This window comes from Hyla sarda, chromosome 3 (assembly GCF_029499605.1).
Source record: "Hyla sarda isolate aHylSar1 chromosome 3, aHylSar1.hap1, whole genome shotgun sequence".
NCBI lineage: Eukaryota > Metazoa > Chordata > Amphibia > Anura > Hylidae > Hyla > Hyla sarda.
Genome location: NC_079191.1, coordinates 21,947,384 through 21,968,094, shown reverse-complemented (window position 1 = coordinate 21,968,094; position 20,711 = coordinate 21,947,384). Strand labels below are relative to the sequence as shown.

Genomic DNA, 20,711 nt, shown 5'->3' with positions numbered 1-20,711 from the left:
GCTACAAAGTTAAGGCTACAGAGCACTGGTCTTGAGGTAAAACTTTCCTAGGGCTCAAATACTAGAATGGACTAGTTGAACATCTTAGCGTTGTTGACCTTTCAGAGGACTTGAATTGTATCCACTTAGAAAACGTATGGCTCTGTGTCCTTTTTTAAAGTTAAGGGTTCAAAGTACTGGTCTTGAGTTAAAACCTCACTAAGGATTAAATATTAGTATGGACTAGAGGAAAAATCCAGTGTTGTCGACATTTCGAAAGACTTTTATTGCATCCAACATGAGAACGTGTGGCTCTGTGGCGCAATGGATAGCGCATTGGACTTCTAGTGAGAGGCAGTGATTCAAAGGTTGTGGGTTCGAGTCCCACCAGAGTCCCACCAGAGTCGTGTTTTGTGTCGTTAAGTCCTAGGCCTCCTTAGAAGAGGCAAAAAATAATGAAATGGCTAAGGAAAAACTGATGAAGTAACAAAGGTTTGCTAATGCCGTCCTGTACAGTAGGATTGTCATTTCATTGGACTCCTGGCGAAGAGTAGTGATTCAAAGGTTGTGGGTTCGAGTCCCACCAGAGTTTTTTTTTGTTTCAAATGTGACAGAAAATCATTTTCTATATGCTTGGCTTAAGGGTTAAGAGCACTGGTCTTCAGTTAAAACCTCACTAAGGCTTAATTGTTAGTATGGACTAGTAGAACAACCCAGTGTTGTTGATATTTCGGAAGACAATAAAATAAAACTAAAACAGACTTGGCAAAATCAGGCTACAAAGTTAAGGCTACAGAGCACTGGTCTTGAGGTAAAACTTTCCTAGGGCTCAAATACTAGAATGGACTAGTTGAACATCTTAGCGTTGTTGACCTTTCAGAGGACTTGAATTGTATCCACTTAGAAAACGTATGGCTCTGTGTCCTTTTTTAAAGTTAAGGGTTCAAAGTACTGGTCTTGAGTTAAAACCTCACTAAGGATTAAATATTAGTATGGACTAGAGGAAAAATCCAGTGTTGTCGACATTTCGAAAGACTTTTATTGCATCCAACATGAGAACGTGTGGCTCTGTGGCGCAATGGATAGCGCATTGGACTTCTAGTGAGAGGCAGTGATTCAAAGGTTGTGGGTCAGAGTCCCACCAGAGTCGTGTTTTGTGTCGTTAAGTCCTAGGCCTCCTTAGAAGAGGCAAAAAATAATGAAATGGCTAAGGAAAAACTGATGAAGTAACAAAGGTTTGCTAATGCCGTCCTGTACAGTAGGATTGTCATTTCATTGGACTCCTGGCGAAGAGTAGTGATTCAAAGGTTGTGGGTTCGAGTCCCACCAGAGTTTTTTTTTGTTTCAAATGTGACAGAAAATCATTTTCTATATGCTTGGCTTAAGGGTTAAGAGCACTGGTCTTCAGTTAAAACCTCACTAAGGCTTAATTGTTAGTATGGACTAGTAGAACAACCCAGTCTTGTTGATATTTCGGAAGACAAGAAAATAAAACTAAAACAGACTTGGCAAAATCAGGCTACAAAGTTAAGGCTACAGAGCACTGGTCTTGAGGTAAAACTTTCCTAGGGCTCAAATACTAGAATGGACTAGTAGAACATCTTAGCGTTGTTGACCTTTCGGAGGACTTGAATTGTATCCAGTTAGAAAACGTACGGCTCTGTGTCCTTTTTTAAAGTTAAGGGTTCAAAGCACTGGTCTTGAGTTAAAACCTCACTAAGGATTAAATATTAGTATGGACTAGAGGAAAAATCCAGTGTTGTCGACATTTCGAAAGACTTTTATTGCATCCAACATGAGAACGTGTGGCTCTGTGGCGCAATGGATAGCGCATTGGACTTCTAGTGAGAGGCAGTGATTCAAAGGTTGTGGGTCAGAGTCCCACCAGAGTCGTGTTTTGTGTCGTTAAGTCCTAGGCCTCCTTAGAAGAGGCAAAAAATAATGAAATGGCTAAGGAAAAACTGATGAAGTAACAAAGGTTTGCTAATGCCGTCCTGTACAGTAGGATTGTCATTTCATTGGACTCCTGGCGAAGAGTAGTGATTCAAAGGTTGTGGGTTCGAGTCCCACCAGAGTTTTTTTTTGTTTCAAATGTGACAGAAAATCATTTTCTATATGCTTGGCTTAAGGGTTAAGAGCACTGGTCTTCAGTTAAAACCTCACTAAGGCTTAATTGTTAGTATGGACTAGTAGAACAACCCAGTGTTGTTGATATTTCGGAAGACAATAAAATAAAACTAAAACAGACTTGGCAAAATCAGGCTACAAAGTTAAGGCTACAGAGCACTGGTCTTGAGGTAAAACTTTCCTAGGGCTCAAATACTAGAATGGACTAGTAGAACATCTTAGCGTTGTTGACCTTTCGGAGGACTTGAATTGTATCCAGTTAGAAAACGTACGGCTCTGTGTCCTTTTTTAAAGTTAAGGGTTCAAAGCACTGGTCTTGAGTTAAAACCTCACTAAGGATTAAATATTAGTATGGACTAGAGGAAAAATCCAGTGTTGTCGACATTTCGAAAGACTTTTATTGCATCCAACATGAGAACGTGTGGCTCTGTGGCGCAATGGATAGCGCATTGGACTTCTAGTGAGAGGCAGTTATTCAAAGGTTGTGGGTTCGAGTCCCACCAGAGTCGTGTTTTGTGTCGTTAAGTCCTAGGCCTCCTTAGAACAGGCAAAAAATAATGAAATGGCTAAGGAAAAACTGATGAAGTAACAAAGGTTTGCTAATGCTGTCCTGTACAGTAGGATTGTCATTTCATTGGACTCCTGGCGAAGAGTAGTGATTCAAAGGTTGTGGGTTCGAGTTCCACCAGAGATTTTTTTTGTTTCAAATGTGACAGAAATTCATTTTCTATATGCTTGGCTTAAGGGTTAAGAGCACTGGTCTTCAGTTAAAACCTCACTAAGGCTTAATTGTTAGTATGGACTAGTAGAACAACCCAGTGTTGTTGATATTTCGGAAGACAAGAAAATAAAACTAAAACAGACTTGGCAAAATCAGGCTACAAAGTTAAGGCTACAGAGCACTGGTCTTGAGGTAAAACTTTCCTAGGGCTCAAATACTAGAATGGACTAGTTGAACATCTTAGCGTTGTTGACCTTTCAGAGGACTTGAATTGTATCCACTTAGAAAACGTATGGCTCTGTGTCCTTTTTTAAAGTTAAGGGTTCAAAGCACTGGTCTTGAGTTAAAACCTCACTAAGGATTAAATATTAGTATGGACTAGAGGAAAAATCCAGTGTTGTCGACATTTCGAAAGACTTTTATTGCATCCAACATGAGAAGGTGTGGCTCTGTAGCGCAATGGATAGCGCATTGGACTTCTAGTGAGAGGCAGTGATTCAAAGGTTGTGGGTTCGAGTCCCACCAGAGTTGTGTTTTGTGTCGTTAAGTCCTAGGCCTCCTTAGAACAGGCAAAAAATAATGAAATGGCCAAGGAAAAACTGATGAAGTAACAAAGGTTTGCAAATGCTGTCCTGTACAGTAGGATTGTCATTTCATTGGACTCCTGGCGAAGAGTAGTGATTCAAAGGTTGTGGGTTTGAGTCCCACCAGAGCTTTTTTTTGTTTCAAATGTGACAGAAAATCATTTTCTATATGCTTGGCTTAAGGGTTAAGAGTACTGGTCTTCAGTTAAAACCTCACTAAGGCTTAATTGTTAGTATGGACTAGTAGAACAACCCAGTGTTGTTGATATTTCGGAAGACAATAAAATAAAACTAAAACAGACTTGGCAAAATCAGGCTGCAAAGTTAAGGCTACAGAGCACTGGTCTTGAGGTAAAACTTTCCTAGGGCTCAAATACTAGAATGGACTAGTTGAACATCTTAGCGTTGTTGACCTTTCGGAGGACTTGAATTGTATCCAGTTAGAAAACGTACGGCTCTGTGTCCTTTTTTAAAGTTAAGGGTTCAAAGCACTGGTCTTGAGTTAAAACCTCACTAAGGATTAAATATTAGTATGGACTAGAGGAAAAATCCAGTGTTGTCGACATTTCGAAAGACTTTTATTGCATCCAACATGAGAACGTGTGGCTCTGTGGCGCAATGGATAGCGCATTGGACTTCTAGTGAGAGGCAGTGATTCAAAGGTTGTGGGTTCGAGTCCCACCAGAGTCGTGTTTTGTGTCGTTAAGTCCTAGGCCTCCTTAGAACAGGCAAAAAATAATGAAATGGCTAAGGAAAAATTGATGAAGTAACAAAGGTCTGCTAATGCTGTCCTGTACAGTAAGATTGTCATTTCATTGAACTCCTGGCGAAGAGTAGTGATTCAAAGGTTGTGGGTTCGAGTTCCACCAGAGATTTTTTTTGTTTCAAATGTGACAGAAAATCATTTTCTATATGCTTGGCTTAAGGGTTAAGAGCACTGGTCTTCAGTTAAAACCTCACTAAGGCTTAATTGTTAGTATGGACTAGTAGAACAACCCAGTGTTGTTGATATTTCGGAAGACAATAAAATAAAACTAAAACAGACTTGGCAAAATCAGGCTACAAAGTTAAGGCTACAGAGCACTGGTCTTGAGGTAAAACTTTCCTAGGGCTCAAATACTAGAATGGACTAGTAGAACATCTTAGCGTTGTTGACCTTTCGGAGGACTTGAATTGTATCCAGTTACAAAACGTACGGCTCTGTGTCCTTTTTTAAAGTTAAGGGTTCAAAGCACTGGTCTTGAGTTAAAACCTCAGTAAGGATTAAATATTAGTATGGACTAGAGGAAAAATCCAGTGTTGTCGACATTTCGAAAGACTTTTATTGCATCCAACATGAGAAGGTGTGGCTCTGTGGCGCAATGGATAGCGCATTGGACTTCTAGTGAGAGGCAGTGATTCAAAGGTTGTGGGTTCGAGTCCCACCAGAGTCTTGTTTTGTGTCGTTAAGTCCTAGGCCTCCTTAGAACAGGCAAAAAATAATGAAATGGCTAAGGAAAAATTGATGAAGTAACAAAGGTTTGCAAATGCTGTCCTGTACAGTAGGATTGTCATTTCATTGGACTCCTGGCGAAGAGTAGTGATTCAAAGGTTGTGGGTTCGAGTCCCACCAGAGCTTTTTTTTGTTTCAAATGTGACAGAAAATCATTTTCTATATGCTTGGCTTAAGGGTTAAGAGCACTGGTCTTCAGTTAAAACCTCACTAAGACTTAATTGTTAGTATGGACTAGTAGAACAACCCAGTGTTGTTGATATTTGGGAAGACAATAAAATAAAACTAAAACAGACTTGGCAAAATCAGGCTACAAAGTTAAGGCTACAGAGCACTGGTCTTGAGGTAAAACTTTCCTAGGGCTCAAATACTAGAATGGACTAGTAGAACATCTTAGCGTTGTTGACCTTTCGGAGGACTTGAATTGTATCCAGTTAGAAAACGTACGGCTCTGTGTCCTTTTTTAAAGTTAAGGGTTCAAAGCACTGGTCTTGAGTTAAAACCTCACTAAGGATTAAATATTAGTATGGACTAGAGGAAAAATCCAGTGTTGTCGACATTTCGAAAGACTTTTATTGCATCCAACATGAGAACCAGTGCTCTGTAGCCTTGTGGGTTCGAGTCCCACCAGAGTTGAGTTTTGTGTCATTAAGTCTTAAGCCACCTTAGAACAGGCAAAAAAGAATGAAATGGCTAAGGAAAAATTAATGAAGTAACAAAGGTCTGCTGATGCTGTTCTTTACAGTAGGATCGTCATTTCATTGGACTCCTGGCGAAGAGTAGTGATTCAAAGGTTGTGGGTTTGAGTTCCACCAGAGATTTTGTTTGTTTCAAATGTGACAGAAAATCATTTTCTATATGCTTGGCTTAAGGGTTAAGAGCACTGGTCTTCAGTTAAAACCTCACTAAGGCTTAATTGTTAGTATGGACTAGTAGAACAACCCAGTGTTGTTGATATTTGGGAAGACAAGAAAATAAAACTAAAACAGACTTGGCAAAATCAGGCTACAAAGTTAAGGCTACAGAGCACTGGTCTTGAGGTAAAACTTTCCTAGGGCTCAAATACTAGAATGGACTAGTTGAACATCTTAGCGTTGTTGACCTTTCAGAGGACTTGAATTGTATCCAGTTAGAAAACGTATGGCTCTGTGTCCTTTTTTAAAGTTAAGGGTTCAAAGCACTGGTCTTGAGTTAAAACCTCAGTAAGGATTAAATATTAGTATGGACTAGAGGAAAAATCCAGTGTTGTCGACATTTCGAAAGACTTTTATTGCATCCAACATGAGAACATGTGGCTCTGTGGCGCAATGGATAGCGCATTGGACTTCTAGTGAGAGGCAGTTATTCAAAGGTTGTGGGTTCGAGTCCCACCAGAGTCGTGTTTTGTGTCGTTAAGTCCTAGGCCTCCTTAGAACAGGCAAAAAATAATGAAATGGCTAAGGAAAAACTGATGAAGTAACAAAGGTTTGCAAATGCTGTCCTGTACAGTAGGATTGTCATTTCATTGGACTCCTGGCGAAGAGTAGTGATTCAAAGGTTGTGGGTTTGAGTCCCACCAGAGATTTTTTTTTTTCAAATGTAAAGAAAATCATTTTCTGTATGCTCTTCTTAAGGGTTAAGAGCACTGGTCTTCTGTTAAAACCTCACTAAGGCTTAATTGTTAGTATGGACTAGTAGAACAACCCAGTGTTGTTGATATTTCGTAAGACAATAAAATAAAACTAAAACAGACTTGGCAAAATCAGGCTACAAAGTTAAGGCTACAGAGCACTGGTCTTGAGGTAAAACTTTCCTAGGGCTCAAATACTAGAATGGACTAGTAGAACATCTTAGCGTTGTTGACCTTTCGGAGGACTTGAATTGTATCCAGTTAGAAAACGTACGGCTCTGTGTCCTTTTTTAAAGTTAAGGGTTCAAAGCACTGGTCTTGAGTTAAAACCTCACTAAGGATTAAATATTAGTATGGACTAGAGGAAAAATCCAGTGTTGTCGACATTTCGAAAGACTTTTATTGCATCCAACATGAGAACGTGTGGCTCTGTGGCGCAATGGATAGCGCATTGGACTTCTAGTGAGAGGCAGTGATTCAAAGGTTGTGGGTTCGAGTCCCACCAGAGTCGTGTTTTGTGTCGTTAAGTCCTAGGCCTCCTTAGAACAGGCAAAAAATAATGAAATGGCTAAGGAAAAACTGATGAAGTAACAAAGGTTTGCTAATGCTGTCCTGTACAGTAGGATTGTCATTTCATTGGACTCCTGGCGAAGAGTAGTGATTCAAAGGTTGTGGGTTCGAGTTCCACCAGAGATTTTTTTTGTTTCAAATGTGACAGAAAATCATTTTCTATATGCTTGGCTTAAGGGTTAAGAGCACTGGTCTTCAGTTAAAACCTCACTAAGGCTTAATTGTTAGTATGGACTAGTAGAACAACCCAGTGTTGTTGATATTTCGGAAGACAAGAAAATAAAACTAAAACAGACTTGGCAAAATCAGGCTACAAAGTTAAGGCTACAGAGCACTGGTCTTGAGGTAAAACTTTCCTAGGGCTCAAATACTAGAATGGACTAGTTGAACATCTTAGCGTTGTTGACCTTTCAGAGGACTTGAATTGTATCCACTTAGAAAACGTATGGCTCTGTGTCCTTTTTTAAAGTTAAGGGTTCAAAGCACTGGTCTTGAGTTAAAACCTCACTAAGGATTAAATATTAGTATGGACTAGAGGAAAAATCCAGTGTTGTCGACATTTCGAAAGACTTTTATTGCATCCAACATGAGAAAGTGTGGCTCTGTGGCGCAATGGATAGCGCATTGGACTTCTAGTGAGAGGCAGTGATTCAAAGGTTGTGGGTTCGAGTCCCACCAGAGTTGTGTTTTGTGTCGTTAAGTCCTAGGCCTCCTTAGAACAGGCAAAAAATAATGAAATGGCCAAGGAAAAACTGATGAAGTAACAAAGGTTTGCAAATGCTGTCCTGTACAGTAGGATTGTCATTTCATTGGACTCCTGGCGAAGAGTAGTGATTCAAAGGTTGTGGGTTTGAGTCCCACCAGAGCTTTTTTTTGTTTCAAATGTGACAGAAAATCATTTTCTATATGCTTGGCTTAAGGGTTAAGAGCACTGGTCTTCAGTTAAAACCTCACTAAGGCTTAATTGTTAGTATGGACTAGTAGAACAACCCAGTGTTGTTGATATTTCGGAAGACAATAAAATAAAACTAAAACAGACTTGGCAAAATCAGGCTGCAAAGTTAAGGCTACAGAGCACTGGTCTTGAGGTAAAACTTTCCTAGGGCTCAAATACTAGAATGGACTAGTTGAACATCTTAGCGTTGTTGACCTTTCGGAGGACTTGAATTGTATCCAGTTAGAAAACGTACGGCTCTGTGTCCTTTTTTAAAGTTAAGGGTTCAAAGCACTGGTCTTGAGTTAAAACCTCACTAAGGATTAAATATTAGTATGGACTAGAGGAAAAATCCAGTGTTGTCGACATTTCGAAAGACTTTTATTGCATCCAACATGAGAATGTGTGGCTCTGTGGCGCAATGGATAGCGCATTGGACTTCTAGTGAGAGGCAGTGATTCAAAGGTTGTGGGTTCGAGTCCCACCAGAATCGTGTTTTGTGTCGTTAAGTCCTAGGCCTCCTTAGAACAGGCAAAAAATAATGAAATGGCTAAGGAAAAACTGATGAAGTAACAAAGGTTTGCTAATGCTGTCCTGTACAGTAGGATTGTCATTTCATTGGACTCCTGGCGAAGAGTAGTGATTCAAAGGTTGTGGGTTCGAGTTCCACCAGAGATTTTTTTTGTTTCAAATGTGACAGAAAATCATTTTCTATATGCTTGGCTTAAGGGTTAAGAGCACTGGTCTTCAGTTAAAACCTCACTAAGGCTTAATTGTTAGTATGGACTAGTAGAACAACCCAGTGTTGTTGATATTTCGGAAGACAAGAAAATAAAAATAAAACTGGTCTTGAGTTAAAACCTCAGTAAGGATTAAATATTAGTATGGACTAGAGGAAAAATCCAGTGTTGTCGACATTTCGAAAGACTTTTATTGCATCCAACATGAGAACGTGTGGCTCTGTGGCGCAATGGATAGCGCATTGGACTTCTAGTGAGAGGCAGTGATTCAAAGGTTGTGGGTTCGAGTCCCACCAGAGTCGAGTTTTGTGTCATTAAGTCTTAAGCCACCTTAGAACAGGCAAAAAAGAATGAAATGGCTAAGAAAAAATTGATGAAGTAACAAAGGTCTGCTGACGCTGTCCTTTACAGTAGGATCGTCATTTCATTGGACTCCTGGCGAAGAGTAGTGATTCAAAGGTTGTGGGTTCGAGTTCCACCAGAGATTTTTTTTGTTTCAAATGTGACAGAAAATCATTTTCTATATGCTTGGCTTAAGGGTTAAGAGCACTGGTCTTCAGTTAAAACCTCACTAAGGCTTAATTGTTAGTATGGACTAGTAGAACAACCCAGTGTTGTTGATATTTGGGAAGACAAGAAAATAAAACTAAAACAGACTTGGCAAAATCAGGCTACAAAGTTAAGGCTACAGAGCACTGGTTTTGAGGTAAAACTTTCCTAGGGCTCAAATACTAGAATGGACTAGTTGAACATCTTAGCGTTGTTGACCTTTCAGAGGACTTGAATTGTATCCACTTAGAAAACGTATGGCTCTGTGTCCTTTTTTAAAGTTAAGGGTTCAAAGTACTGGTCTTGAGTTAAAACCTCACTAAGGATTAAATATTAGTATGGACTAGAGGAAAAATCCAGTGTTGTCGACATTTCGAAAGACTTTTATTGCATCCAACATGAGAACGTGTGGCTCTGTGGCGCAATGGATAGCGCATTGGACTTCTAGTGAGAGGCAGTGATTCAAAGGTTGTGGGTTAAGAGCACTGGTCTTCAGTTAAAACCTCACTAAGGCTTAATTGTTAGTATGGACTAGTAGAACAACCCAGTGTTGTTGATATTTCGGAAGACAAGAAAATAAAAATAAAACAGACTTGGCAAAATCAGGCTACAAAGTTAAGGCTACAGAGCACTGATCTTGAGGTAAAACTTTCCTAGGGCTCAAATACTAGAATGGACTAGTTGAACATCTTAGCGTTGTTGACCTTTCAGAGGACTTGAATTGTATCCAGTTAGAAAACGTATGGCTCTGTGTCCTTTTTTAAAGTTAAGGGTTCAAAGCACTGGTCTTGAGTTAAAACCTCACTAAGGATTAAATATTAGTATGGACTAGAGGAAAAATCCAGTGTTGTCGACATTTCGAAAGACTTTTATTGCATCCAACATGAGAAGGTGTGGCTCTGTGGTGCAATGGATAGCGCATTGGACTTCTAGTGAGAGGCAGTGATTCAAAGGTTGTGGGTTCGAGTCCCACCAGACTCGTGTTTTGTGTCGTTAAGTCCTAGGCCTCCTTAGAACAGGCAAAAAATAATGAAATGGCTAAGGAAAAACTGATGAAGTAACAAAGGTTTGCAAATGCTGTCCTGTACAGTAGGATTGTCATTTCATTGGACTCCTGGCGAAGAGTAGTGATTCAAAGGTTGTGGGTTTGAGTCCCACCAGAGCTTTTTTTTGTTTCAAATGTGACAGAAAATCATTTTCTATATGCTTGGCTTAAGGGTTAAGAGCACTGGTCTTCAGTTAAAACCTCACTAAGCCTTAATTGTTAGTATGGACTAGTAGAACAACCCAGTGTTGTTGATATTTCGGAAGACAATAAAATAAAACTAAAACAGACTTGGCAAAATCAGGCTACAAAGTTAAGGCTACAGAGCACTGGTCTTGAGGTAAAACTTTCCTAGGGCTCAAATACTAGAATGGACTAGTAGAACATCTTAGCGTTGTTGACCTTTCGGAGGACTTGAATTGTATCCAGTTAGAAAACGTACGGCTCTGTGTCCTTTTTTAAAGTTAAGGGTTCAAAGCACTGGTCTTGAGTTAAAACCTCACTAAGGATTAAATATTAGTATGGACTAGAGGAAAAATCCAGTGTTGTCGACATTTCGAAAGACTTTTATTGCATCCAAAATGAGAACGTGTGGCTCTGTGGCGCAATGGATAGCGCATTGGACTTCTAGTGAGAGGCAGTGATTCAAAGGTTGTGGGTTCAAGTCCCACCAGAGTCGAGTTTTGTGTCATTAAGTCTTAAGCCACCTTAGAACAGGCAAAAAAGAATGAAATGGCTAAGGAAAAATTGAAGAAGTAACAAAGGTCTGCTGATGTTGTCCTTTACAGTAGGATCATCATTTCATTGGACTCCTGGCGAAGAGTAGTGATTCAAAGGTTGTGGGTTTGAGTTCCACCAGAGATTTTTTTTGTTTCAAATGTGACAGAAAATCATTTTCTATATGCTTGGCTTAAGGGTTAAGAGCACTGGTCTTCAGTTAAAACCTCACTAAGGCTTAATTGTTAGTATGGACTAGTAGAACAACCCAGTGTTGTTGATATTTCGGAAGACAAGAAAATAAAACTAAAACAGACTTGGCAAAATCAGGCTACAAAGTTAAGGCTACAGAGCACTGGTCTTGAGGTAAAACTTTCCTAGGGCTCCAATACTAGAATGGACTAGTTGAACATCTTAGCGTTGTTGACCTTTCAGAGGACTTGAATTGTATCCACTTAGAAAACGTATGGCTCTGTGTCCTTTTTTAAAGTTAAGGGTTCAAAGCACTGGTCTTGAGTTAAAACCTCACTAAGGATTAAATATTAGTATGGACTAGAGGAAAAATCCAGTGTTGTCGACATTTCGAAAGACTTTTATTGCATCCAACATGAGAACATGTGGCTCTGTGGCGCAATGGATAGCGCATTGGACTTCTAGTGAGAGGCAGTGATTCAAAGGTTGTGGGTTCGAGTCCCACCAGAGTCGAGTTTTGTGTCATTAAGTCTTAAGCCACCTTAGAACAGGCAAAAAAGAATGAAATGGCTAAGGAAAAATTGATGAAGTAACAAAGGTCTGCTGATGCTGTCCTTTACAGTAGGATCGTCATTTCATTGGACTCCTGGCGAAGAGTAGTGATTCAAAGGTTGTAGGTTTGAGTTCCACCAGAGATTTTTTTTGTTTCAAATGTGAAAGAAAATCATTTTCTATATGCTTGGCTGAAGGGTTAAGAGCACTGGTCTTCAGTTAAAACCTCACTAAGGCTTAATTGTTAGTATGGACTAGTAGAACAACCCAGTGTTGTTGATATTTGGGAAGACGAGAAAATAAAACTAAAACAGACTTGGCAAAATCAGGCTACAAAGTTAAGGCTACAGAGCACTGGTCTTGAGGTAAAACTTTCCTAGGGCTCAAATACTAGAATGGACTAGTTGAACATCTTAGCGTTGTTGACCTTTCAGAGGACTTGAATTGTATCCACTTAGAAAACGTATGGCTCTGTGTCCTTTTTTAAAGTTAAGGGTTCAAAGCACTGGTCTTGAGTTAAAACCTCACTAAGGATTAAATATTAGTATGGACTAGAGGAAAAATCCAGTGTTGTCGACATTTCGAAAGACTTTTATTGCATCCAACATGAGAACGTGTGGCTCTGTGGCGCAATGGATAGCGCATTGGACTTCTAGTGAGAGGCAGTGATTCAAAGGTTGTGGGTTCGAGTCCCACCAGAGTCGAGTTTTGAGTCATTAAGTCTTAAGCCACCTTAGAACAGGCAAAAAAGAATGAAATGGCTAAGGAAAAATTGATGAAGTAACAAAGGTCTGCTGATGCTGTCCTTTACAGTAGGATCGTCATTTCATTGGACTCCTGGCGAAGAGTAGTGATTCAAAGGTTGTGGGTTCGAGTTCCACCAGAGATTTTTTTTGTTTCAAATGTGACAGAAAATCATTTTCTATATGCTTGGCTTAAGGGTTAAGAGCACTGGTCTTCAGTTAAAACCTCACTAAGGCTTAATTGTTAGTATGGACTAGTAGAACAACCCAGTGTTGTTGATATTTCGGAAGACAATAAAATAAAACTAAAACAGACTTGGCAAAATCAGGCTACAAAGTTAAGGCTACAGAGCACTGGTCTTGAGGTAAAACTTTCCTAGGGCTCAAATACTAGAATGGACTAGTAGAACATCTTAGCGTTGTTGACCTTTCGGAGGACTTGAATTGTATCCAGTTAGAAAACGTACGGCTCTGTGTCCTTTTTTAAAGTTAAGGGTTCAAAGCACTGGTCTTGAGTTAAAACCTCACTAAGGATTAAATATTAGTTTGGACTAGAGGAAAAATCCAGTGTTGTCGACATTTCGAAAGACTTTTATTGCATCCAACATGAGATCCAGTGCTCTGTAGCCTTGTGGGTTCGAGTCCCACCAAAGTTGAGTTTTGTGTCATTAAGTCTTAAGCCACCTTAGAACAGGCAAAAAAGAATGAAATGGCTAAGGAAAAATTAATGAAGTAACAAAGGTCTGCTCATGCTGTCCTTTACAGTAGGATCGTCATTTCATTGGACTCCTGGCGAAGAGTAGTGATTCAAAGGTTGTGGGTTTGAGTTCCACCAGAGATTTTTTTTGTTTCAAATGTGACAGAAAATCATTTTCTATATGCTTGGCTTAAGGGTTAAGAGCACTGGTCTTCAGTTAAAACCTCACTAAGGCTTAATTGTTAGTATGGACTAGTAGAACAACCCAGTGTTGTTGATATTTGGGAAGACAAGAAAATAAAACTAAAACAGACTTGGCAAAATCAGGCTACAAAGTTAAGGCTACAGAGCACTGGTCTTGAGGTAAAACTTTCCTAGGGCTCAAATACTAGAATGGACTAGTTGAACATCTTAGCGTTGTTGACCTTTCAGAGGACTTGAATTGTATCCAGTTAGAAAACGTATGGCTCTGTGTCCTTTTTTAAAGTTAAGGGTTCAAAGCACTGGTCTTGAGTTAAAACCTCAGTAAGGATTAAATATTAGTATGGACTAGAGGAAAAATCCAGTGTTGTCGACATTTCGAAAGACTTTTATTGCATCCAACATGAGAACATGTGGCTCTGTGGCGCAATGGATAGCGCATTGGTCTTCTAGTGAGAGGCAGTGATTCAAAGGTTGTGGGTTCGAGTCCCACCAGAGTCGTGTTTTGTGTCGTTAAGTCCTAGGCCTCCTTAGAACAGGCAAAAAATAATGAAATGGCTAATGAAAAACTGATGAAGTAAAAAAGGTTTGCAAATGCTGTCCTGTACAGTAGGATTGTCATTTCATTGGACTCCTGGCGAAGAGTAGTGATTCAAAGGTTGTGGGTTTGAGTCCCACCAGAGCTTTTTTTTGTTTTAAATGTGACAGAAAATCATTTTCTATATGCTTGGCTTAAGGGTTAAGAGCACTGGTCTTCAGTTAAAACCTCACTAAGGCTTAATTGTTAGTATGGACTAGTAGAACAACCCAGTGTTGTTGATATTTCGGAAGACAATAAAATAAAACTAAAACAGACTTGGCAAAATCAGGCTACAAAGTTAAGGCTACAGAGCACTGGTCTTGAGGTAAAACTTTCCTAGGGCTCAAATACTAGAATGGACTAGTAGAACATCTTAGCGTTGTTGACCTTTCGGAGGACTTGAATTGTATCCAGTTAGAAAACGTACGGCTCTGTGTCCTTTTTTAAAGTTAAGGGTTCAAAGCACTGGTCTTGAGTTAAAACCTCACTAAGGATTAAATATTAGTATGGACTAGAAGAAAAATCCAGTGTTGTCGACATTTCGAAAGACTTTTATTGCATCCAACATGAGAACGTGTGGCTCTGTGGCGCAATGGATAGCGCATTGGACTTCTAGTGAGAGGCAGTGATTCAAAGGTTGTGGGTTCGAGTCCCACCAGAGTCGAGTTTTGTGTCATTAAGTCTTAAGCCACCTTAGAACAGGCAAAAAAGAATGAAATGGCTAAGGAAAAATTGATGAAGTAACAAAGGTCTGCTGACGCTGTCCTTTACAGTAGGATCGTCATTTCATTGGACTCCTGGCGAAGAGTAGTGATTCAAAGGTTGTGGGTTCGAGTTCCACCAGAGATTTTTTTTGTTTCAAATGTGACAGAAAATCATTTTCTATATGCTTGGCTTAAGGGTTAAGAGCACTGGTCTTCAGTTAAAACCTCACTAAGGCTTAATTGTTAGTATGGACTAGTAGAACAACCCAGTGTTGTTGATATTTCGGAAGACAAGAAAATAAAACTAAAACAGACTTGGCAAAATCAGGCTACAAAGTTAAGGCTACAGAGCACTGGTCTTGAGGTAAAACTTTCCTAGGGCTCAAATACTAGAATGGACTAGTTGAACATCTTAGCGTTGTTGACCTTTCAGAGGACTTGAATTGTATCCACTTAGAAAACGTATGGCTCTGTGTCCTTTTTTAAAGTTAAGGGTTCAAAGTACTGGTCTTGAGTTAAAACCTCACTAAGGATTAAATATTAGTATGGACTAGAGGAAAAATCCAGTGTTGTCGACATTTCGAAAGACTTTTATTGCATCCAACATGAGAACGTGTGGCTCTGTGGCGCAATGGATAGCGCATTGGACTTCTAGTGAGAGGCAGTGATTCAAAGCTTTTTTTTGTTTCAAATGTGACAGAAAATTATTTTCTATATGCTTGGCTTAAGGGTTAAGAGCACTGGTCTTCAGTTAAAACCTCACTAAGGCTTAATTGTTAGTATGGACTAGTAGAACAACCCAGTGTTGTTGATATTTCGGAAGACAATAAAATAAAACTAAAACAGACTTGAGATAAAACCTCACTAAGGATTAAATATTAGTATGGACTAGAGGAAAAATCCAGTGTTGTCGACATTTCGAAAGACTTTTATTGCATCCAACATGAAAAGGTGTGGCTCTGTGGCGCAATGGATAGCGCATTGGACTTCTAGTGAGAGGCAGTGATTCAAAGGTTGTGGGTTCAAGTCCCACCAGACTCGTGTTTTGTGTCGTTAAGTCCTAGGCCTCCTTAGAACAGGCAAAAAAGAATGAAATGGCTAAGGAAAAATTGAAGAAGTAACAAAGGTCTGCTGATGTTGTCCTGTACAGTAGGATTGTCATTTCATTGGACTCCTGGCGAAGAGTAGTGATTCAAAGGTTGTGGGTTTGAGTTCCACCAGAGATTTTTTTTGTTTCAAATGTGACAGAAAATCATTTTCTATATGCTTGGCTTAAGGGTTAAGAGCACTGGTCTTCAGTTAAAACCTCACTAAGGCTTAATTGTTAGTATGGACTAGTAGAACAACCCAGTGTTGTTGATATTTCGGAAGACAAGAAAATAAAGATAAAACAGACTTGGCAAAATCAGGCTACAAAGTTAAGGCTACAGAGCACTGGTCTTGAGGTAAAACTTTCCTAGGGCTCAAATACTAGAATGGACTAGTTGAACATCTTAGCGTTGTTGACCTTTCAGAGGACTTGAATTGTATCCACTTAGAAAACGTATGGCTCTGTGTCCTTTTTTAAAGTTAAGGGTTAAAGCACTGGTCTTGAGTTAAAACCTCACTAAGGATTAAATATTAGTATGGACTAGAGGAAAAATCCAGTGTTGTCGACATTTCGAAAGACTTTTATTGCATCCAACATGAGAACGTGTGGCTCTGTGGCGCAATGGATAGCGCATTGGACTTCTAGTGAGAGGCAGTGATTCAAAGGTTGTGGGTTCGAGTCCCACCAGAGTCGAGTTTTGTGTCATTAAGTCTTAAGCCACCTTAGAACAGGCAAAAAAGAATGAAATGGCTAATGAAAAATTGATGAAGTAACAAAGGTCTGCTGATGCTGTCCTTTACAGTAGGATCGTCAATTCATTGGACTCCTGGCGAAGAGTAGTGATTCAAAGGTTGTGGGTTCGAGTTCCACCAAAGATTTTTTTTGTTTCAAATGTGACAGAAAATCATTTTCTATATGCTTGGCTTAAGGGTTAAGAGCACTGGTCTTCAGTTAAAACCTCACTAAGGCTTAATTGTTAGTATGGACTAGTAGAACAACCCAGTGTTGTTGATATTTCGGAAGACAATAAAATAAAACTAAAACAGACTTGGCAAAATCAGGCTACAAAGTTAAGGCTACAGAGCACTGGTCTTGAGGTAAAACTTTCCTAGGGCTCAAATACTAGAATGGACTAGTAGAACATCTTAGCGTTGTTGACCTTTCGGAGGACTTGAATTGTATCCAGTTAGAAAACGTACGGCTCTGTGTCCTTTTTTAAAGTTAAGGGTTCAAAGCACTGGTCTTGAGTTAAAACCTCACTAAGGATTAAATATTAGTTTGGACTAGAGGAAAAATCCAGTGTTGTCGACATTTCGAAAGACTTTTATTGCATCCAACATGAGATCCAGTGCTCTGTAGCCTTGTGGGTTCGAGTCCCACCAGAGTTGAGTTTTGTGTCATTAAGTCTTAAGCCACCTTAGAACAGGCAAAAAAGAATGAAATGGCTAAGGAAAAATTAATGAAGTAACAAAGGTCTGCTCATGCTGTCCTTTACAGTAGGATCGTCATTTCATTGGACTCCTGGCGAAGAGTAGTGATTCAAAGGTTGTGGGTTTGAGTTCCACCAGAGATTTTTTTTGTTTCAAATGTGACAGAAAATCATTTTCTATATGCTTGGCTTAAGGGTTAAGAGCACTGGTCTTCAGTTAAAACCTCACTAAGGCTTAATTGTTAGTATGGACTAGTAGAACAACCCAGTGTTGTTGATATTTGGGAAGACAAGAAAATAAAACTAAAACAGACTTGGCAAAATCAGGCTACAAAGTTAAGGCTACAGAGCACTGGTCTTGAGGTAAAACTTTCCTAGGGCTCAAATACTAGAATGGACTAGTAGAACATCTTAGCGTTGTTGACCTTTCGGAGGACTTGAATTGTATCCAGTTAGAAAACGTACAGCTCTGTGTCCTTTTTTAAAGTTAAGGGTTCAAAGCACTGGTCTTGAGTTAAAACCTCACTAAGGATTAAATATTAGTATGGACTAGAAGAAAAATCCAGTGTTGTCGACATTTCGAAAGACTTTTATTGCATCCAACATGAGAACGTGTGGCTCTGTGGCGCAATGGATAGCGCATTGGACTTCTAGTGAGAGGCAGTGATTCAAAGGTTGTGGGTTCGAGTCCCACCAGAGTCGAGTTTTGTGTCATTAAGTCTTAAGCCACCTTAGAACAGGCAAAAAAGAATGAAATGGCTAAGGAAAAATTGATGAAGTAACAAAGGTCTGCTGACGCTGTCCTTTACAGTAGGATCGTCATTTCATTGGACTCCTGGCGAAGAGTAGTGATTCAAAGGTTGTGGGTTCGAGTTCCACCAGAGATTTTTTTTGTTTCAAATGTGACAGAAAATCATTTTCTATATGCTTGGCTTAAGGGTTAAGAGCACTGGTCTTCAGTTAAAACCTCACTAAGGCTTAATTGTTAGTATGGACTAGTAGAACAACCCAGTGTTGTTGATATTTCGGAAGACAAGAAAATAAAACTAAAACAGACTTGGCAAAATCAGGCTACAAAGTTAAGGCTACAGAGCACTGGTCTTGAGGTAAAACTTTCCTAGGGCTCAAATACTAGAATGGACTAGTTGAACATCTTAGCGTTGTTGACCTTTCAGAGGACTTGAATTGTATCCACTTAGAAAACGTATGGCTCTGTGTCCTTTTTTAAAGTTAAGGGTTCAAAGTACTGGTCTTGAGTTAAAACCTCACTAAGGATTAAATATTAGTATGGACTAGAGGAAAAATCCAGTGTTGTCGACATTTCGAAAGACTTTTATTGCATCCAACATGAGAACGTGTGGCTCTGTGGCGCAATGGATAGCGCATTGGACTTCTAGTGAGAGGCAGTGATTCAAAGGTTGTGGGTTAAGAGCACTGGTCTTCAGTTAAAACATCACTAAGGCTTAATTGTTAGTATGGACTAGTAGAACAACCCAGTGTTGTTGATATTTCGGAAGACAAGAAAATAAAAATAAAACAGACTTGGCAAAATCAGGCTACAAAGTTAAGGCTACAGAGCACTGGTCTTGAGGTAAAACTTTCCTAGGGCTCAAATACTAGAATGGACTAGTTGAACATCTTAGCGTTGTTGACCTTTCAGAGGACTTGAATTGTATCCAGTTAGAAAACGTATGGCTCTGTGTCCTTTTTTAAAGTTAAGGGTTCAAAGCACTGGTCTTGAGTTAAAACCTCACTAAGGATTAAATATTAGTATGGACTAGAGGAAAAATCCAGTGTTGTCGACATTTCGAAAGACTTTTATTGCATCCAACATGAGAAGGTGTGGCTCTGTGGCGCAATGGATAGCGCATTGGACTTCTAGTGAGAGGCAGTGATTCAAAGGTTGTGGGTTCAAGTCCCACCAGACTCGTGTTTTGTGTCGTTAAGTCCTAGGCCTCCTTAGAACAGGCAAAAAATAATGAAATGGCTAAGGAAAAACTGATGAAGTAACAAAGGTTTGCAAATGCTGTCCTGTACAGTAGGATTGTCATTTCATTGGACTCCTGGCGAAGAGTAGTGATTCAAAGGTTGTGGGTTTGAGTCCCACCAGAGCTTTTTTTTGTTTCAAATGTGACAGAAAATCATTTTCTATATGCTTGGCTTAAGGGTTAAGAGCACTGGTCTTCAGTTAAAACCTCACTAAGGCTTAATTGTTAGTATGGACTAGTAGAACAACCCAGTGTTGTTGATATTTCGGAAGACAATAAAATAAAACTAAAACAGACTTGGCAAAATCAGGCTACAAAGTTAAGGCTACAGAGCACTGGTCTTGAGGTAAAACTTTCCTAGGGCTCAAATACTAGAATGGACTAGTAGAACATCTTAGCGTTGTTGACCTTTCGGAGGACTTGAATTGTATCCAGTTAGAAAACGTACGGCTCTGTGTCCTTTTTTAAAGTTAAGGGTTCAAAGCACTGGTCTTGAGTTAAAACCTCAGTAAGGATTAAATATTAGTATGGACTAGAGGAAAAATCCAGTGTTGTCGACATTTCGAAAGACTTTTATTGCATCCAACATGAGAAGGTGTGGCTCTGTGGCGCAATGGATAGCGCATTGGACTTCTAGTGAGAGGCAGTGATTCAAAGGTTGTGGGTTCGAGTCCCACCAGAGTCGTGTTTTGTGTCGTTAAGTCCTAGGCCTCCTTAGAACAGGCAAAAAATAATGAAATGGCTAAGGAAAAATTGATGAAGTAACAAAGGTCTGCTGACGCTGTCCTTTACAGTAGGATCGTCATTTCATTGGACTCCTGGCGAAGAGTAGTGATTCAAAGGTTGTGGGTTCGAGTTCCACCAGAGATTTTTTTTGTTTCAAATGTGACAGAAAATCATTTTCTATATGCTTGGCTTAAGGGTTAAGAGCACTGGTCTTCAGTTAAAACCTCACTAAGGCTTAATTGTTAGTATGGACTAGTAGAACAACCCAGTGTTGTTGATATTTCGGAAGACAAGAAAATAAAACTAAAACAGACTTGGCAAAATCAGGCTACAAAGTTAAGGCTACAGAGCACTGGTCTTGAGGTAAAACTTTCCTAGGGCTCAAATACTAGAATGGACTAGTTGAACATCTTAGCGTTGTTGACCTTTCAGAGGATATGAATTGTATCCACTTAGAAAACGTATGGCTCTGTGTCCTTTTTTAAAGTTAAGGGTTCAAAGTACTGGTCTTGAGTTAAAAACTCACTAAGGATTAAATATTAGTATGGACTAGAGGAAAAATCCAGTGTTGTCGACATTTCGAAAGACTTTTATTGCATCCAACATGAGAACGTGTGGCTCTGTGGCGCAATGGATAGCGCATTGGACTTCTAGTGAGAGGCAGTGATTCAAAGGTTGTGGGTTAAGAGCACTGGTCTTCAGTTAAAACCTCACTAAGGCTTAATTGTTAGTATGGACTAGT

At 39.5% G+C, this 20,711-nt stretch overlaps 23 non-coding genes across 23 annotated transcripts; all 23 read left to right on the top strand.

The window, feature by feature from the left end:
- The first annotated feature begins 289 nt into the window (after positions 1-289).
- Positions 290-375, top strand: TRNAR-UCU (transfer RNA arginine (anticodon UCU)). Its single transcript is given in 2 exon segments — positions 290-326; positions 340-375. It is a non-coding gene; the product is annotated as a tRNA-Arg (tRNA).
- Positions 376-1,043: 668 nt separating this feature from the next.
- Positions 1,044-1,314, top strand: TRNAR-UCU (transfer RNA arginine (anticodon UCU)). Its single transcript has 2 exons — positions 1,044-1,080; positions 1,279-1,314. It is a non-coding gene; the product is annotated as a tRNA-Arg (tRNA).
- A 472-nt stretch (positions 1,315-1,786) lies between these two features.
- On the top strand, positions 1,787-2,057 carry TRNAR-UCU (transfer RNA arginine (anticodon UCU)). Its single transcript has 2 exons — positions 1,787-1,823; positions 2,022-2,057. It is a non-coding gene; the product is annotated as a tRNA-Arg (tRNA).
- Positions 2,058-2,529: 472 nt separating this feature from the next.
- TRNAR-UCU (transfer RNA arginine (anticodon UCU)) lies at positions 2,530-2,615 on the top strand. Its single transcript is given in 2 exon segments — positions 2,530-2,566; positions 2,580-2,615. It is a non-coding gene; the product is annotated as a tRNA-Arg (tRNA).
- Positions 2,616-3,272: 657 nt separating this feature from the next.
- On the top strand, positions 3,273-3,358 carry TRNAR-UCU (transfer RNA arginine (anticodon UCU)). The gene is given in 2 exon segments: positions 3,273-3,309; positions 3,323-3,358. It is a non-coding gene; the product is annotated as a tRNA-Arg (tRNA).
- A 657-nt stretch (positions 3,359-4,015) lies between these two features.
- Positions 4,016-4,101, top strand: TRNAR-UCU (transfer RNA arginine (anticodon UCU)). Its single transcript is given in 2 exon segments — positions 4,016-4,052; positions 4,066-4,101. It is a non-coding gene; the product is annotated as a tRNA-Arg (tRNA).
- A 657-nt stretch (positions 4,102-4,758) lies between these two features.
- TRNAR-UCU (transfer RNA arginine (anticodon UCU)) lies at positions 4,759-4,844 on the top strand. The gene is given in 2 exon segments: positions 4,759-4,795; positions 4,809-4,844. It is a non-coding gene; the product is annotated as a tRNA-Arg (tRNA).
- Positions 4,845-6,196: 1,352 nt separating this feature from the next.
- On the top strand, positions 6,197-6,282 carry TRNAR-UCU (transfer RNA arginine (anticodon UCU)). Its single transcript is given in 2 exon segments — positions 6,197-6,233; positions 6,247-6,282. It is a non-coding gene; the product is annotated as a tRNA-Arg (tRNA).
- Positions 6,283-6,937: 655 nt separating this feature from the next.
- Positions 6,938-7,023, top strand: TRNAR-UCU (transfer RNA arginine (anticodon UCU)). Its single transcript is given in 2 exon segments — positions 6,938-6,974; positions 6,988-7,023. It is a non-coding gene; the product is annotated as a tRNA-Arg (tRNA).
- Positions 7,024-7,680: 657 nt separating this feature from the next.
- Positions 7,681-7,766, top strand: TRNAR-UCU (transfer RNA arginine (anticodon UCU)). The gene is given in 2 exon segments: positions 7,681-7,717; positions 7,731-7,766. It is a non-coding gene; the product is annotated as a tRNA-Arg (tRNA).
- A 657-nt stretch (positions 7,767-8,423) lies between these two features.
- Positions 8,424-8,509, top strand: TRNAR-UCU (transfer RNA arginine (anticodon UCU)). The gene is given in 2 exon segments: positions 8,424-8,460; positions 8,474-8,509. It is a non-coding gene; the product is annotated as a tRNA-Arg (tRNA).
- Positions 8,510-8,972: 463 nt separating this feature from the next.
- On the top strand, positions 8,973-9,058 carry TRNAR-UCU (transfer RNA arginine (anticodon UCU)). The gene is given in 2 exon segments: positions 8,973-9,009; positions 9,023-9,058. It is a non-coding gene; the product is annotated as a tRNA-Arg (tRNA).
- A 1,142-nt stretch (positions 9,059-10,200) lies between these two features.
- On the top strand, positions 10,201-10,286 carry TRNAR-UCU (transfer RNA arginine (anticodon UCU)). The gene is given in 2 exon segments: positions 10,201-10,237; positions 10,251-10,286. It is a non-coding gene; the product is annotated as a tRNA-Arg (tRNA).
- A 657-nt stretch (positions 10,287-10,943) lies between these two features.
- On the top strand, positions 10,944-11,029 carry TRNAR-UCU (transfer RNA arginine (anticodon UCU)). Its single transcript is given in 2 exon segments — positions 10,944-10,980; positions 10,994-11,029. It is a non-coding gene; the product is annotated as a tRNA-Arg (tRNA).
- A 657-nt stretch (positions 11,030-11,686) lies between these two features.
- On the top strand, positions 11,687-11,772 carry TRNAR-UCU (transfer RNA arginine (anticodon UCU)). Its single transcript is given in 2 exon segments — positions 11,687-11,723; positions 11,737-11,772. It is a non-coding gene; the product is annotated as a tRNA-Arg (tRNA).
- A 657-nt stretch (positions 11,773-12,429) lies between these two features.
- TRNAR-UCU (transfer RNA arginine (anticodon UCU)) lies at positions 12,430-12,515 on the top strand. Its single transcript is given in 2 exon segments — positions 12,430-12,466; positions 12,480-12,515. It is a non-coding gene; the product is annotated as a tRNA-Arg (tRNA).
- A 1,352-nt stretch (positions 12,516-13,867) lies between these two features.
- On the top strand, positions 13,868-13,953 carry TRNAR-UCU (transfer RNA arginine (anticodon UCU)). The gene is given in 2 exon segments: positions 13,868-13,904; positions 13,918-13,953. It is a non-coding gene; the product is annotated as a tRNA-Arg (tRNA).
- Positions 13,954-14,610: 657 nt separating this feature from the next.
- On the top strand, positions 14,611-14,696 carry TRNAR-UCU (transfer RNA arginine (anticodon UCU)). Its single transcript is given in 2 exon segments — positions 14,611-14,647; positions 14,661-14,696. It is a non-coding gene; the product is annotated as a tRNA-Arg (tRNA).
- Positions 14,697-15,691: 995 nt separating this feature from the next.
- Positions 15,692-15,777, top strand: TRNAR-UCU (transfer RNA arginine (anticodon UCU)). The gene is given in 2 exon segments: positions 15,692-15,728; positions 15,742-15,777. It is a non-coding gene; the product is annotated as a tRNA-Arg (tRNA).
- A 656-nt stretch (positions 15,778-16,433) lies between these two features.
- On the top strand, positions 16,434-16,519 carry TRNAR-UCU (transfer RNA arginine (anticodon UCU)). Its single transcript is given in 2 exon segments — positions 16,434-16,470; positions 16,484-16,519. It is a non-coding gene; the product is annotated as a tRNA-Arg (tRNA).
- Positions 16,520-17,871: 1,352 nt separating this feature from the next.
- TRNAR-UCU (transfer RNA arginine (anticodon UCU)) lies at positions 17,872-17,957 on the top strand. The gene is given in 2 exon segments: positions 17,872-17,908; positions 17,922-17,957. It is a non-coding gene; the product is annotated as a tRNA-Arg (tRNA).
- Positions 17,958-19,099: 1,142 nt separating this feature from the next.
- Positions 19,100-19,185, top strand: TRNAR-UCU (transfer RNA arginine (anticodon UCU)). Its single transcript is given in 2 exon segments — positions 19,100-19,136; positions 19,150-19,185. It is a non-coding gene; the product is annotated as a tRNA-Arg (tRNA).
- Positions 19,186-19,842: 657 nt separating this feature from the next.
- TRNAR-UCU (transfer RNA arginine (anticodon UCU)) lies at positions 19,843-19,928 on the top strand. The gene is given in 2 exon segments: positions 19,843-19,879; positions 19,893-19,928. It is a non-coding gene; the product is annotated as a tRNA-Arg (tRNA).
- Positions 19,929-20,711: the final 783 nt, after the last annotated feature.